Source organism: Coregonus clupeaformis, chromosome 24, assembly GCF_020615455.1.
Source record: "Coregonus clupeaformis isolate EN_2021a chromosome 24, ASM2061545v1, whole genome shotgun sequence".
NCBI classification, from domain to species: Eukaryota; Metazoa; Chordata; class Actinopteri; order Salmoniformes; family Salmonidae; genus Coregonus; species Coregonus clupeaformis.
In genome coordinates, this window is record NC_059215.1 from 9,794,150 (window position 1) to 9,810,989 (window position 16,840).

Genomic DNA, 16,840 nt, shown 5'->3' on the forward strand with positions numbered 1-16,840 from the left:
CAAAAGTTCATACACATGTCTTGATTTAAAGATTTTGATTATCTGACTTATTGTTCTTCCAATGCACAATGAAATGTGTATGGACACTAAAGCTAGATTTGGAGCAGTCAACAATCAATAGGCTACACATGCAACATCATGACAAATGAAAAAAGTTACATCAGTGACAAAACTATGTTTAAATTTGGTCATATTCTATTGAATGTATACAGGCACAGAAACAGCAGTGACAGTATTTTGAACATACATTGTGAACAAATGGTACGTGCTGTCTTCTTCATAAAACAGTCTTTGCATGCTGGTCATCAAATTCAACCAGATGTTTTGTTTGCCAGTCTGGGATGGGTGTATGACCCATTAGTTAATAACTAACATGTACAATGAAGGGTGTTTAAGTTAAAGGTTTCTGAAGTGCAAATGTATTCCTACATGTCTATTATTAATTAGCTTAGATCAGGTCTGCCAGAGAGTAACTCCTATATAGACCATGATACTACTCACAGTATTCAATTACAGAAATAGCAACAACCTAAGCTTATTCTCTGAATAATACTGATCTACAACGCGCTCTAGTGGGCTGTTTTGTGAATGTCCATGTTGAGAACCCAGCGCTGAGAACCCAGCAATGACAACCCATTGTTGGCTCAGAGGATGTGGGCCATCTCCTCTAGGAAAGGGGTCTTCATGCAGCCAGTCTGGTCAATCCACAGGGGTGCCTCATGCTACAGAGGGGTGCATAGGGGGTAGAAGGTGTAGGAGAGGTCATAGTTTAGCAGACAGCTGATGGAGGCCATGTAGACGTCTGAGAAGCGACACAGGCGGCGGCAGAAGTAGGTAGGGTTGTGACAAGTGCGGAAGATGCTGCCGAACTGGGGGTTGAACAGGTTCTTTGTTCTTAGTCTGAAAAAAGGAGACATGGATAAGAAAGGGAGATGAAAGACTAATGCAGAAAGAGCACAGCAGGGAATTAGAAGATAAGATATGGACAAAGAAAGAGCTCAGAATCATACCATTCTGAAACCTTTAGAATAACACTTCATTAATACCACTATCCCAATGGGACCCACCTGAGCTCCTCTCTCTCCTTCAGCCAATTCTGCAGAACCTCCCTAGACTGTGAATCTCGATGCATCTACAGAAGGACATAAGACGAGACAGCTATAAACCATAACAATCACACTACAGAAACACATATCAAATAATCAATTAATCAATTGTAGGGAGATTGAGAGATTTTGTTTGTGTGCATTATAATGGATGGAAGAAAAAACTTACACCAGTTTGTAAATTAAGAAATTTTTTCTTCTTCATGTCTATTCGCACCTAATGCGATCACTACCCTAACCAAGGTGTTGGAGTCCTTGTATTTTCCGTGAGGAGAGTTGTACTGTACCTACATGCGTTCCAGCAGCCAAGTGAGGGCTTGGAGCCAGGTGAGGCTCTGGGCATACTGCTTTGTGTTCACCACCTTGGTCTCCAGATCCAGCTGAGGCTCTATGGCTCCCATACACCACCCATGACGCAGCATCAGGTCCTAAAAGAGGGAGAATACCATGTAAAGGACAGTATGTACCAAGGTTTAATTAGAGAGAGAAATAATATAATAAAATATAATAGTCTCTTTTGTTCACCAAAGAGTTGGGGCCTCTTTACACTACACTACTTTAATGACACAAACTAGGTCCAGGAGAGATACTTGTGTAGTGTAAAGAAACAGATCTAGATTCAAATCCTTCCAGAGGTAGTGTGGGAGACATCTACACCACATACCCCTGAGTGGTACAGAGTAAAGACAGGCGCTCCCACACCACATGTCCATGCAAGAATTACCTTAATACCAGTAAGCATTTTTACTAATTTAGCCAAATTGAAAATGAAAGGCTTTTAAAATATCCACACATTTGTGAATAATTGCTTTAATCAAGTGTGCAACACTATGTGCAATATGGTTTAGATGAGAAGCTCCTGTATAGTTTGAATTACTATCCTTATTTTGTTTGTCTATATTCTATGGTATTTACGGTATGCTAATAGCTGCACTCATGAAGCGGGAATGTGGCTTTGGCCACACCACATCCAAGGCTAGTGTAAACAGAAAAGTTGCAAATCTGATGTTGAAGAGAAATAGATCTCACCAGGGGCGGTGTGTTCATTAGGGCGATATGGGCGACGCACTGCCAAACGGGAAAAGGAAGGGATTTTTTTTCTAATCAATTATATCACGGCAACAGTAGTTTTCAGTGTTCTAATCTAGAAGTCTGATCTGCCACTAAATGTCCAATCAGGCTAAAGTCGTGCTTCAAATGGCCCCGCCCCTTTTGGGGCGATTTCAGTCAGGTTGAAAATCGCCCAGGAGTCTCTCATAGACTATCATGTAAAATATTATTTTTTTCAAATATCAGAGCTTTCAATACAATCTCTATGGGTTCCGGGAGGGCTTGCACTTACGCGCTTTCGTCATACGTAACATAAGTAACCATGAACATAACTAAGAAAAGAGCGGGTAGCAGCGTCAATCAATTCACGTACAACTGTCAAGATGGCTAGCTTTGCGAGGCAAAGATGAAACTGAGGGCTCCACCAACCCTGGTATTTTTCTTGGACTTGTCAACTTTGTGGCACAATTAGATGAGGTGTTTGATGACCATCTTAAAAATGCTAAAGTTTTCAAGGGCACATCAAAGACCATTCAAAACGAGCTACTGGAGTGTATGCTAGCGGTCATGAGGGAACATATTGTGGAGGAGGTGAAGTCGGCGAACTTCGTAGCTATCCAAGCTGACGAGACCACGGACGTTTCTACACAGACACAGCTGGTGCTTGTGCTGAGGTACATAGATAGCAACCACAAAGTGCAGGAGCGCTTTTTTGAGTTCCTTCCCATCTCGGAATCAACCTCAGTCTCAATCGCCAGTGTGCTTTTGGAGAGACTGAACGGTCTTTTTGCCGACGACGAGAAAGTCAAACTCATTGCGCAAGCTTACGATGGAGCCAGTGTGATGAGGTGAGAGAAGGCTGGTGTGCAGCAAAAGGTGGGTGAGCATTTCAAGAATGCCCATTACGTGCATTGCTATGCGCATCAGCTGAATTTGATCATGCAGCAAGCTAGAACAGTTTCAGTACAAGTAATGTAGCCTCTCTCTCTCTTTGTCCCTCCCTGTCTGTCTCTTTAACACACACACGCCCAAATCAGTTCACAGTTGATGTTGTTTTAAATAGTTATTTTTCATTTTAAAAAAAGTAAAAAATAAAAAAAATCTGTTCATGTTCATTTTTACAAATCTATACAATTGGCCAGAATATGGTTGTTCATATTTACAAATCTATACAATTGGCCAGAATATGGTTGTTCATTTTTACAAAGCCATACAGATAGCTGTGTTTACCTTTTCTATAAATTATTTTCAAATTCTGTTTTCAGGCAAAATGTCTATCACTGTTCATTTTCACAAATCTATACAAGAGGGCAGAATATGGAAGTCTATAAAAATTTCTTATTACCAATAACTTGCATCAATGTTTTCAGTAGCCTCTATCAAAAGCTCCTGCTTGCTTGTTGTGAATTATGCTCAGGTGCACATATTTCCAATTCAACCATGAGGCCTTTTTGAAGCAAGTAATGTGTATATCAGTATTGACTTATATGCTGCCCCTGTCTTCATGTTGTTGCTGGACATATCTTTTTTTAAATGTGTGTAGGTCACCTAAATCATCAGAAAAATTGCCCCCCCTGAGAATTTTTTCAGGAGCCGCCACTGGATCTCACTAAACAAATTGTACTAATGTACATCCACCCTTAGCTTCTGTCTTGGGTTTCACCTCTCAGCAGGCAGTATGAACATACATTTCATAATTGTTATAATTGGGTTCAAATGACTTCAACGTGTGTAGTACATTGGTTCCTAGCTTACCATTATCATAATCAATAAAATCAAGTTTATTGGTCGCATAAACAGATTTGCAGGTGCAGCGAAATGCTTAGATTTCTAGCTCCAACAGTGCAGTAATATCTAGCAATACAATAACAATACACACATAATCAAAAAAGTAAAATAAAAAATATCAGAACAAGCCATATCAGAACAAGCCATATCAGAACAAGCAATATCAGAACAAGCCATATCAGCACAAGCCATATCAGCACAAGCCATATCAGAACAAGCCATATCAGAACACGCCATATCAGAACACGCCATATCAGCACGAGCAATGTCAGTCCAGAATATAAAATATGGCAGTATGGTCAATACATTAATTGAAAATGTTTGTACAGCATTAATTATATAGGATAATCCATGACTAGAATACAGTATATACAGTACATTCGGAAAGTATTCAGACCCCTTGACTTTTTACACATTTTGTTACGTTACAGCCTTATTCTAAAATGGATTAAATCAATTGTTTTCCTCATCAATCTACACACAATACCCCATAATGACAAAGCGAAAACAGGTTTTTAGAATTTTTGGTAAATGTACCATAAAATGTCTGCAGCATTGAAGGTCCCCAAGAACACAGTGGCCTCCATCATTCTTAAATGGAAGAAGTTTGGAACCACCAAGACTCTTCCTAGAGCTGGCCGCCCAGCTAAACTGAGCAATCGGGGGAGAAGGGCCTTGGTCAAGGAGGTGACCAAGAACTCGATGGTCACTGACAGAGCTCCAGAGTTCCTCTGTGGAGATGTGAGAACCTTCCAGAAGGACAACCATCTCTGCAGCACTCCACCAATCAGGCCTTTGTGCTAGAGTGGCCAGACGGAAGCCACTCCTCAGTAAAAGGCACATGAAAACCCGCTTGGAGTTTGCCAAAAGGCACCTAAAGGACTCTCAGACCATGAGAAACAAGATTCTCTGGTCTGATGAAACCAAGATTGAACTCTTTGGCCTGAATGCCAAGCATCAAGTCTGGAGGAAACCTGGCACCATCCCTACGGTGAAGCATGGTGCTGGCAGCATCATGCTGTGGGGATGTTTTTCAGCAGCAGGGACTGGGAGACTAGTCAGGATCGAGGGAAAGATGAACGGAGCAAAGTACAGAGAGATCCTTGATGAAAACCTGCTCCAGAGCGCTCAGGACCTCAGAATGGGGCGAAGGTTCACCTTCCAACAGGACAACAACCCTAAGCCCACAGCCAGGACAATGCAGGAGTGGCTTCGGGACAAGTCTCTGAATGTCCTTGAGTGGCCCAGCCAGAGCCTGGACTTGAACCCGATCGAACATCTCTGGGGAAACCTGAAAATAGCTGTGCAGTCGCTCCCCATCCAACCTGACAGAGCTTGAGAGGATCTGCAGAGAAGAATGGGAGAAACTCCCAAAATACAGGTGAGCCAAGCTTGTAGCGTCATACTCAAGAAGATTCGAGGCTGTAATCGCTGACAAAGGTGCTTCAAGAAAGTACTGAGTAAAGGTTCTGAATAGTTATGTAAATGTCTTCTTTCAGTTTATTTTTGTTTTTTTTGCAAGACATTCTAAGAACCTGTTTTTGCTTTGTCATTATGGGGTATTGGGTGTAGATTGATGAGGTGTCAAGGTTTTCTAAGCCAGAACCCAGAAGCAGACCAGGACAAGGTGAGTTGAACGAAGGTGAGTATTTATTAACAGATTCAAAAAAAGATGCAGAATAATCCAGGAGACGGAGCGGGCGGCGGAGATGAGTTGGTGGAGGTGAAGTGGCAGATCCAATGATGGCACGGCAGCCGCCGACAACCAGGCAGGGGTTGGGTGAAGGTTCCGGGAGAATGACTGTAGACAGAAAAAAACGGAGGTAAGTACACGGCAAGCCAACAAGGTGCAAAACAACAAAACTAACGCTAGTAACTCAGAGGCTGATACGCTGACAAACATACTGTTCATGGCTAACGATCCGGCAGGGAATGGATATCAGGTCAGAGCTTATGAAGGGATGATGATCAGGACCAGGTGTGCCGAAGCTGATGAGAAGCAGGTGCGGGTAATCGAGAGATCACCCGCCTAGCAACGTCGCCCGGCAACCGGACAGGGTGCGTTCAGGAACCTTCAGGAAACAGGAGATTCAGAGCAGAAAAACGGAAACACAGGCAGGAACAGACTCAGGACGCCGGGTTCATGACAGTACCCCCCCCCCCTCCGATGAACGCCACCGGGCGGACTACCCGGAGCGCCAGGATGGAGGCGGTAGAAGTCACGAAGGAGGTCAGCATCAAGGATCTGACGCCGAGGAATCCAACTCCTCTCCTCAGGACCATACCCCTCCCAGTCCACGAGATACTGGAAACCCCGGCCCCGCCGTCTGGAATCCATGATGCGGCGCACCGTGTAGACAGGACCTCCTCCGATCATCCGAGGAGGAGGAGGAGGGGGCGGAGGGGGCAACAGAGGGCTGAGGAGAACAGGCTTGAGGCAGGAGACATGGAAGGTGGGATGGACTCTGAGCGTACTCGGCAACTTGAGTCGAACCACAACAGGATTAATCACTCTCTCCACCACAAACGGACCAATGAACCTCGGCGACAGTTTCCTTGACTCAGTCCGCAGAGGAAGGTCCCGTGTAGCCAACCAGACCCTATCGCCGATGGCATAAGCGGGGGCTGGACTATGGCGACGATTCGCCTGGAGCTGATACCGGTCAGAAACTCTATGGAGGGCCTTTCTGGCCCAATGCCAGGTCCGGTGGCAACGGCGAATGTGGGCCTGGACAGAGGGAACCGAGAGATCCTTCTCCTGAGAAGGAAACAAGGGGGGTTGGTAGCCGTATAGGCACTGGAAGGGAGACATCCCAGTGGCAGAAGTAGGGAGAGTATTGTGGGCATACTCAACCCAAGGCAACTGAGAGATCCAAGAGGTGGGGTTGGAGGAAACAAGGCAGCGCAGCGTGGATTCCATCTTCTGGTTGGCTCTCTCCGCCTGTCCATTAGATTGGGGGGGAAATCCAGATGTGAGACTGACTGTAGCTCCAATGGCCAAACAGAAGGATTTCCAGACAGCAGAGGTGAACTGAGGGCCACGGTCGGAAACTATGTCACTGGGCAATCCGTGGACCCTGAAAACCTCCCTAACCAGGATCTTGGACGTCTCAGAGGCAGAGGGAAGCTTGGAGATGGGCACAAAGTGGGCGAACTTGCTGAATCTGTCCACAATAGTCAGAATGACCGTGTTCCCCTCAGAAGAGGGCAACCCAGTGACAAAGTCCAGGGCCAGATGCGACCATGGTCGCCGGGGGATAGGTAGGGGGTGAAGAAGTCCAGAGCTGGGCCGATTGGCACTCTTGTTCTGCGCACAAACTGGACAGGCAGCAACAAACCTCCGAGTATCTTCTCCCATGGCAGGCCACCAAAATCGTCTGCGTAGAAGCGCCATCGTCCGAGCCACGCCAGGGTGACAAGCCATCTTGCTGGCGTGGGACCATTGGAGGACAGCCGAACGGACCGACTCAGGCACAAACAACCGACCGGGTGGACCGTTACCGGGGCGGGCTGCGTCCGAAGGGCCGCCATAACCTCCTCCTCAATCCTCCACATAACGGCTCCCACGACAAGGTTCCGGGGAAGAATCGTCTCAGTCTTGGCCCCACTCTCCTCCGTCTTGGAGAACATCCGGGACAAGGCGTCCGCCTTGCCGTTCTTAGACCCCCGGGACGGAACGTCAAGGAAAAAATTAAAGCGTCCAAAAACAACGACCACCTGGCCTGGCGGGAGTTGAGACGTTTAGCCCGATTGCACGTAAGCACGATTCTTGTGGTCAGTCCAGACAACAAACGGTTGCTCCGCCCCCTCCAACCAGTGGCGCCACTCCTCCAAGGCAAGTTTCACCGCGAGAAGCTCCCGGTTACCCACATCGTAGTTCCTCTCCGCAGACGAAAGACGACGAGAGTAGTAGGCACAGGGATGGAGTTTACGTCAGTGGAGCATCGCTGAGACAGGATGGCGCCAACCCCCACATCAGACGCATCCACTTCAACGACAAACTGACGGGCAGTGTCAGGTTGAGAGAGAATCGGAGCGTTGGTGAATCGCCTCTTCAAATCCAGAAATGCTCGGTCCGCCTCAGGATTCCAACTGAAGGTTCTGGTACTAGAAGTCAGGGCAGTTAAAGGAGCGGCCACACGGCTGTAATCACGGATAAATCTCCGATAGAAATTCGCAAACCCCAGAAACCTCTGGAGCTGCAATCTCGTACCGGGCTGGGCCCAATCCAGAACCGCCCTAACCTTCTCTTGGTCTATCCTAATCTCTCCCCTGGAGATGATGTACCCGAGGAAGGATGTAGTGTGGGCGTGAAATTCACACTTCTCGGCCTTCACAAACAGGCGATTCTCCAGCAATCGCTGCAGAACCTGCTTGACATGCTGGACGTGGCTGGGAGGCTCCTTAGAGAAGATAAGAATGTCATCCAGGTAAACGAACACAAAAAGACCGATCATATCTCTCAGGACATCATTCACCATACTCTGGAACACTGCTGGAGCATTGGTCAGTCCAAACGGCATCACCTGATACTCGAAATGACCCATCGGTGTATTGAAACCAGTCAACCACTCGTCCCCCTCTCTGATCCGGACCAGATGATACGCATTGCGTAGGTCCAGCTTGGTGAACACAGTAGCACCCTGTAAGGAGTCGAAAGCAGAGCTCATCAAGGGCAGGGGATACTTGTTCTTGACCGTGATATCATTCAACCCCCGATAATCAATACAAGGTCGAAGAGAGCCATCCTTCTTACTCACAAAGAAGAATCCTGCCCCCAGGGGTGATGATGAGGGACGAATGAGACCAGCAGCTTGGGACTCTTTTATGTAGGTCTCCAAAGCTTCACGTTCAGGTCGGGAGATGCTGTATAACCGTCCCTTGGGATAGGCAGCTCCAGGGAACAGGTTTATGGCACAATCATATGGTCGGTGGGGAGGGAGTGACAGAGCCCTCTGCTTACTGAACACTTCCCCCAACTCGTGATATGTTTCGGGAACCAGGGACAAATCTGGGGGGTTAGCCTCAATGACCTGACTGGGAACAGAATTGGAACAGGCAGTCTTGAGGAAGTTAGCATGACAATCAATGCTCCAAATAGTTACCTTGCCAGTCACCCAATCGAACAAGGGATTGGGTTCTTTCAGCCAGGGGTATCCAAGGACCAGAGGAACATGGGGAGAAGGCAGAATGAAGAATGAGATAACCTCAGAATGATTCCCTGACAACAGCATCCTAACCGGTTCAGTCCTCATCGTGATACGTGCCAGACTACTGCCGTTCAGAGTGGTAGCTTCAATGGCTTCCGGTAATCGCTCCTTGGAAAGCCCCAGCTGTTCCACCACGTCGGCATCAATAAAGCTGCCATCGGCACCTGAATCGACGAAAGCGTTAATCGCTAAACTCTGATTCCTGTTCATGAGGGTAGCCGGGAAACGGGGTCTGACAGGGGTATTGAGAGGTTGAAACTGGCTCGCTAAAAGTCCTCCCAAACTTAGCGAGCCGGGCAGTTTGACGGCGCTGGGAACAAGTGGAGATGTAATGTCCCGAACTACCACAGTAGAGGCAGCGGTTGGTCTCACGTCTATGTTGCCGCTTCTCCTTGGTTAACCCGTGCCGCCCCACTTGCATGGGTTCAGAATCTGGAGGCAGGACCTCTCCACTAATCCCGTGTGGTGGACAATGATCGACACGTTCTGGTCCACCTCCTGACCCGACTGGGAACCGAGAAGCTGATTAATTGGACGGGCCCCATTGCTTCTCCCTCCTTCTCTCTCGAACTCTGTTATCCACCCGAATAGACAAAGCTACCAAACTGTCCAGGTCACTAGGCTCCGGATAGGAGATCAGCTCATCCTTGAGTTGCTCCGACAACCCCTGATAAAAGGCCGCTTGCAGTGACTCTTCATTCCACCCACTCTCCACAGCCAATGTCCTGAATTCGATTACGAAGTCGGCAACGCTGCGAGCTCCTTGGCGAAGAGAAAACAGGCGCTTAGCTGCGTCCTTACCTCGGACTGGATGGTCAAACAGCTTCCTCATCTCTGCCGTGAACTCCTGGTATGACGCCATGCAGGTGTCCTGTCGTTCCCATACGGCTGAAGCCCACTCCAGGGCTCTACCACGCAGCAATTCAATAACAAAGGCTATCCTAGCCTTGTCTGTGGCGTACGAGTGGGGCTGTAGATCGAACACTAATCCACACTGCATAAGAAAGGAACGGCATCTTCCCAAATCCCCTTCATACTTATCAGGCGTCGGAACCTTGGGCTCACGGAAGGGCACAGCTCCAGAAGCGGCAGGCGAAAGGGGTGAAACCGGTGGTGGATTCTCCACCGGCAAACTGAGCTGAGCCTGGATCTTCGTCAGACTGGTCGAAAAGTTCCGAACCGACAACGCTATCTCCTGTAGCGCCGTGCTGTGTTGTCCCAACATCCTTTCCTGATGGGTAATGGCATGGCGAACAGAGTCCAGGTCCGCTGGGTTCATCTCTGGCCGGATCGTTCTGTCACGGTTTTCTAAGCCAGAACCCAGAAGCAGACCAGAACAAGGTGATTTGAAACGAAGGTGAGTATTTATTAACAGATTCAAAAAAAGATGCAGAATAATCCAGGAGACGGAGCGGGCGGCGGAGATGAGTTGATGGAGGTGAAGTGGCAGATCCAATGATGGCACGGCAGCCGCCGACAACCAGGCAGTGGTTGGGTGAAGGTTCTGGGAGAATGACTGTAGACAGAAAAAAACGGAGGTAAGTACACGGCAAGCCAACAAGGTGCAAAACAACAAAACTGTCAGGTCAGAGCTTATGAAGGGATGATGATCAGGACCAGGTATGCCGAAGCTGATGAGAAGCAGGTGCGGGTAATCGAGAGATCACCCGCCTAGCAACGTCGCCTGGCAACCGGACAGGGTGCGTTCAGGAACCTTCAGGAAACAGGAGATTCAGAGCAGAAAAACGGCAACACAGGCAGGAACAGACTCAGGACGCCGGGTTCATGACATGAGGGGGAAAAAAACGATTTAATCCATTTTAGAATAAGGCTGTAATGTAACAAAATGTAGAAAAAGTAAAGGGGTCTGAATACTTTCCGAATGCACTGTACATACACAGTAACAGTATGTAAACATTGTTAAAGTGACCAGTGTTCCATGTCTCTATATACAGTACCGGTCAAAAGATTTTCACCAGCAGGTTCAGATGTCTGTCCACCTAGAGAGAGGTTGCTAGGGATTCAGACGTGTGGACTATGGAACAATAGCTGTTCTCATTCCACACTGGGGTGAAAGGGTTTAGGTTACAGTTTGTCCCGTTCAGATTCACTTTGTCTGCCAGAAGAAAGAAGAGATCTAGCTCTGTCTCTATCCTACCTTGTCAATTAGACTGGGTTGGAGTAGAGAGCGGGATATTCAAAACCTGAGTATAAGCATGTTGAATTGATCATTTTCTATAGGTACATACTGTAGCTGAATTTAAGTATATTTATGTGCACTTACTGTTTGTGCTCCCTAAAGGCAAAATCCCCACTGTGCCCAAACAGTCAAATGAACCGGGCAGAGGGTTTAGAAAACCAGCAAGAGGGAGCGATAGAACATTACACAGGGTGAGAAATGGCGTGGGAAACAGGCATTGTGCTGAGACACTCACTGAGACATCTTTGAAGAGGTGCTCATGTAACAGTGTTGCCCCTACCTGGGCTCGAACCAGGGACCCTCTGCACACATCGACAACAGTCACCCTCGAAGCACCGTTACCCGTCGCTCCACAAAAGCTGCGGCCCTTGCAGAGCAAGGGAAACAACTACTTCTAGGTCTCAGAGCGAGTGACGTCACCGATTGAAATGCTACTAGCGCGCACCGCTAACTAGCTAGCGATTTCACACCAGTTACACTCACCCCCCTTTTGACCTCCTCCTTTTCCACAGCAACCAGTGATCCGGGTCACGGCACCAATGTAACAGTGTTGCTTCTGTCCCTCTCCTCGCCCCTACCTGGGCTCGAACCAGGGACCCTCTGCACACATCGACAACAGTCACCCTCGAAGCACCGTTACCCGTTGCTCCACAAAAGCCGCGGCCCTTGCAGAGCAAGAGAAACAACTACTTCTAGGTCTCAGAGCGAGTGAAGTCACCGATTGAAATGCTACTAGCGCGCACCGCTAACTAGCTAGCCATTTCACACCGGTTACACTCAGGATCGTACTCGATGTCGTTGGAGATGAAAAAATAATTGGCCACAGCCAGGAGGGTCATCTCTGGGATGGAGAAGATGTCCATGAACTGCTTCACTTTGAGGTCCTATGGACAATTACAAGTCAACTACTTACTGTATGCTTATAAACATACTTATAAACACTCAGAATTGTATGGTTATAAACACACTCGTCAACACATTACTATGGCTCTAAAATTGGGTGTGATTAGCAAGAAATAAAGTTACAAAATGGACATCAAATACTTATTTCTAAACATTATATTACCACCCAGTGCTTCTAGCTCTAATGAGGCACCATGTTTGGAAGCACTTTCTTTCCAAGGAGGAAAAAATGGAACCAGTGCCCACAGTGAGCAAGGCCTGTACACAGAGCTAATCCCTGATTTATGAAGACAGGAAGCCCAGTGATGGAAGATTAGGAGGCAGGGGAGGCATGTTGTGCTTCCTCCACAGGGAGGCATTCAATAGACGTAGAAGAATGTGAACCTGAGTGAAAACATCAAAGCCCCATGTCTTACAAACTGAACCTCCCTGCCGGAACAAAGTGCTCTACCCACTCACTTTGCAAGTTACAGGCAAGTCTATGGTCCAAATGTTGCCTCCCCTTCTGAAATTGTGATTTGTCCAAAGCACCGGAACTAACGTTGCTCATTATCTCATGCATCCCGTTGTGTCATGACAGATCTACGGTACCATTTATGTTATTTTTATTTTTATAACCTTTATTTTATCAGGGAGTCATACTGAGATTTTACAAATTAGCCCTGAATTACATAAATAACAGAAAATACACACATCAAAATCTAAATACAAAATGCAAGCAGAAAAAAAAACACAGTCATAAGAAACAAACACATTCATCAGTAAAATGGTCAATCAGCTTTCTGAATTGGCCTAGAGGCTTAGAATAGAAAGGGTGTCTCCATTCAAGTCAATGATGTCTTAAATGGTGGACTGGCAGCAATTTTGAGTGTACCCATGCCTAGGTTTAAGATAACAAAGGTTAAGACAACAACATTTTAATATCACATAACTCTTTGCAACAATGGGACCAGCTATGCTAGTTAGCAACAGCGCTTGCAGTTAGCAACGGCACTGGTGCCGAATTGTGACGACGTTGTCTTAACCTATATATTTTCAACCTAGACCCATGCCAAGAAGTAAAAGCAGGACGTGTACCCTTCAATCTGTCATGGGATTTGTTGAGTCAACTCAACTGACATTACAAAAAATACATTACATTACATGAGCCATATAAGTTAGGATAATTTGAATGAACATTCTACATTAACATGGCAATCCAGCATCAGTTGATAGAACATTCCAAAATACCCTGGAAATGATTGCATCACAATAACAGGCATCCATTGCGAGTGTACCCATGAGTTTACCAGTCAAATTGCCAGGGTTAGAGCTTCCAAGCCTGTTATATTCATTATATTTATATGTTTAGTACACTGACTGACCCATACATTGCAGAGTGTTATTCACCTACCCATAAACAGAACTCACCGATACAGTCTGCAGCTGAATGTAATGGAAAGCATCTATCTTCATCAGGAGGCCCTGGGGGAGGACAAAACATACAGCATTGTAAACCCACGGTACCTTGAGATTTGATGTTTAGAAGAAGGGCAGAGCGATGTATTAGAGGGGCGTAATTGCTGTATGATGCTTACCTTTTGAATATCATAGTGAAGATCCTGTGCAGCGAAGTTGGAGATGTAGTAATATTGGCGGATACCTTCAGGATACTGTCAAACAAGAGCAGAAAATGATCAGATTACAAGGGTCCACAATGTGGAATTTTCAGGAGCACTGAATATACAGTATGTGTTAGTGTATTGGCAGGTTAATTAGAGCACACAAACCTTGTAGTGCTCGATGAGGAAGTCTCTGGCAGTGTTGTAGATCATAGTGTTGAGGGCGTTGGAGTAGAGGGTCAGGGTGTAGTCATAGTCATAGTCAAACCCATAGATGTCCACCTCTGCCAGGCTGACCTCATTGTTTGCATAGATAGTGGAGGAGTTGAGCAGGTTACACACACCTGGTGGGATCAGGTCTGGGGAGAGACAGCTGAGAGACATAATATAGAGACAACATAGTAGACTGATACTGTGTTTAGGATATTTCAATCAGCATCAGAGATGACATAACCAATGTTCCTCCTGGGCCTCCCGAGTGGTGCAGTGGTCTAAGGCACTGCATCGCAGTGCTTGAGGCGTCACAACAGCCCCGGGTTCGATCCCAGGCTGTGTAATAATAATAATAATAATAATAATATGCCATTTAGCAGACGCTTTTATCCAAAGCGACTTACAGTCATGCGTGCATACATTTTTGTGTATGGGTGGTCCCGGGGATCGAACCCACTACCTTGGCGTTACAAGCGCCGTGCTCTACCAGTTGAGCTACAGAGGACCACGTGTGTCACAGCCAACCGTGACTGGGAGACCCATGAGGCGGCACACAATTGGCCCAGCGTCGTATGGGTTAGGGGAGGGTTTGGCCAGCCGGGTTTCCTTGTCCCATCGAGCTCTAGCGACTCCTTGTGGTGGTGTTTCCTCCGACACATTGGTTGGCTTCCAGGTTAAGCGAGCAGTGTGTCAAGAAGCAGTGTGGCTAGGCAGGGTCTCGACCTTCGCCTCTCCCGAGTCCGTACAGGAGTTGCAGCAATGGGACAAGACTGTTACTACCAATTGAATATCACGAAAAAGGGGTAAAAGTACACATAAAATAAAAAAACGATGTTCCTTCTAAACTGCGAGTGGACTGCTGAGCAGCTCCCTGGGACTGCAGCGCAGAAAAAATATCAGCCCAGGGAGGGAAGCACCAGATTGAACTTCACTCAACTATTTACAGGTTTCCCCCTTAGTTAACAGTTTCAACGTTTCCCTTTACTGTGGCAATTGTTGTTGAATCAACGCAATATTAGCCACTTTCAATGCAGAGTAGGATTCTATTGCACACGACAGCCCTAGAGTATGGTGCGGCATAACCAATCAGAGCTGCAGTAGGCCTATTTAAGTGATAATGCCCGAAAATACTGTGTTTGGAGGATATATTGGCATGGGTGTTGTTAGCTGCAAACCGTGCCAATATATCCTCCAAACACCGGCTTCGAGGGCATTATCACTTTTATACAAGCAGCCTTATCACTTTTATACAACGGGTTACCAACATATTCAAATAATGATTGACATATTTTCATTAAAAACGTTATTTTGGTTAATTTATTCATACTATTTCATCCTTCCACAAGATAGTCTCGACACAAATCTAGGGTTGCTACCCAAGCCAGCTGGTCGTTCGTTCTATCGGTTCGGTTGCCAGAGACTCGACCCAGTCGTTCAGTCTTGTTAAGTTGCGTCAATTCAAATCTGGTATTGGGAACAAAAGAGGTCAATACACGTCTTCTAAAATAGACTAGTATTTTAATTAATGCAAAACCTTCAATGGTAAATATGATGTTTGTATATACGGGTCCACTGAAATACCACGCAGGGCAGACAGAGAACTGATCCATTGTTCTAAGTTCTTCTCCAAATACTCTGACAGAGATAGTTCCCGCTCCCTGCTGGCCAATCAGAGTAGAGACTTAGCGTGGTTTAGACTTACTCAGCCTATCGTTGGCGCACAGGCTGGTCCCAGCCCCTTGGCGCTTCACTGTTGCCAGGTGTTTAGTTGTTTTGCAACTTCAGACATAGTCTGTTCCTCTCCACTGTAGCAGAACACATGTCCTTGAGCGCGATTTAACAAAGAGGCAGTGTTCGTGTATGTGAGACACAAGTTCTTATCTCCCCCTACTCCCTAACAGCTCCTCACATGAATCACAGTTTGTTATGTTAAACAGTCTATATCAGTACAGCACAAACCTATTATGTTTAATCATTCATGCATTCCTTCTAAGCTAGGCATCACATCCAGTTATAAGAAAACAATCCCCCTTTTCACACCCACTGGGTGTGAACCCAAAACAAGAAAACCCAAAATAAGAAATTTCAGGGAAATTCAGGAATCCCCCTATTGACACTCTCTAGGGTGTCACTCATTAAAATACAATACAAACAAGAAGAATCACACTTTTATTAATAGGCAATAATGATAATAAAAAGGCCTTCAGTCCTTCCATCTACACCCAAATTGTACTAGGTTGGCTACCAGCCACCCAGGAACTTCAAACCTTCACATAAGGAAAGACAAATATTCACAATGGTTAACTTGATTAATAAAGCATAAAACACAAATATTAATACATTTTGGCCCCCTTTAGACACCCTCTAGGGTGTCACTCCACCACCTCACCAATAGCAAACCAAGGGTCATCCTTTGTCAACCCCATCTCAGTGTCTGCATCCCCTTCTTGAGCCCCTAGGAGGGGCATCATACCAGCCGTATGCACGACATCTGTAACAGACTTTCTCAGACAAGGAATTACACAGGCAGTACAGCACATTAATATTAGAAACACAACTACTAGGGTCAGAAATCCAGTACCCACCAAACCAATCACCCAACCAGGAGAACAGTCCGTTTCCCTCCATTCCAGCCATGCTCTTCATTTCAGCCGACAGTCCATCCAAACCAACCAGGGCCCCAGAGACACTCCCGTCAGGACCGGCACCGTTAGGGATAAACGTACAACAATGGCTTACCATTCTATAGACACCACCCCTTTCTGCCTG

The 16,840-nt window shown here is 46.4% G+C and overlaps 1 pseudogene; it reads right to left on the reverse strand.

Annotated features, from left to right (window-relative positions):
• Positions 1–96: 96 nt before the first annotated feature.
• Positions 97–14,385, reverse strand: LOC121537534 (annotated as a pseudogene).
• Between the last annotated feature and the right edge of the window lie 2,455 nt (positions 14,386–16,840).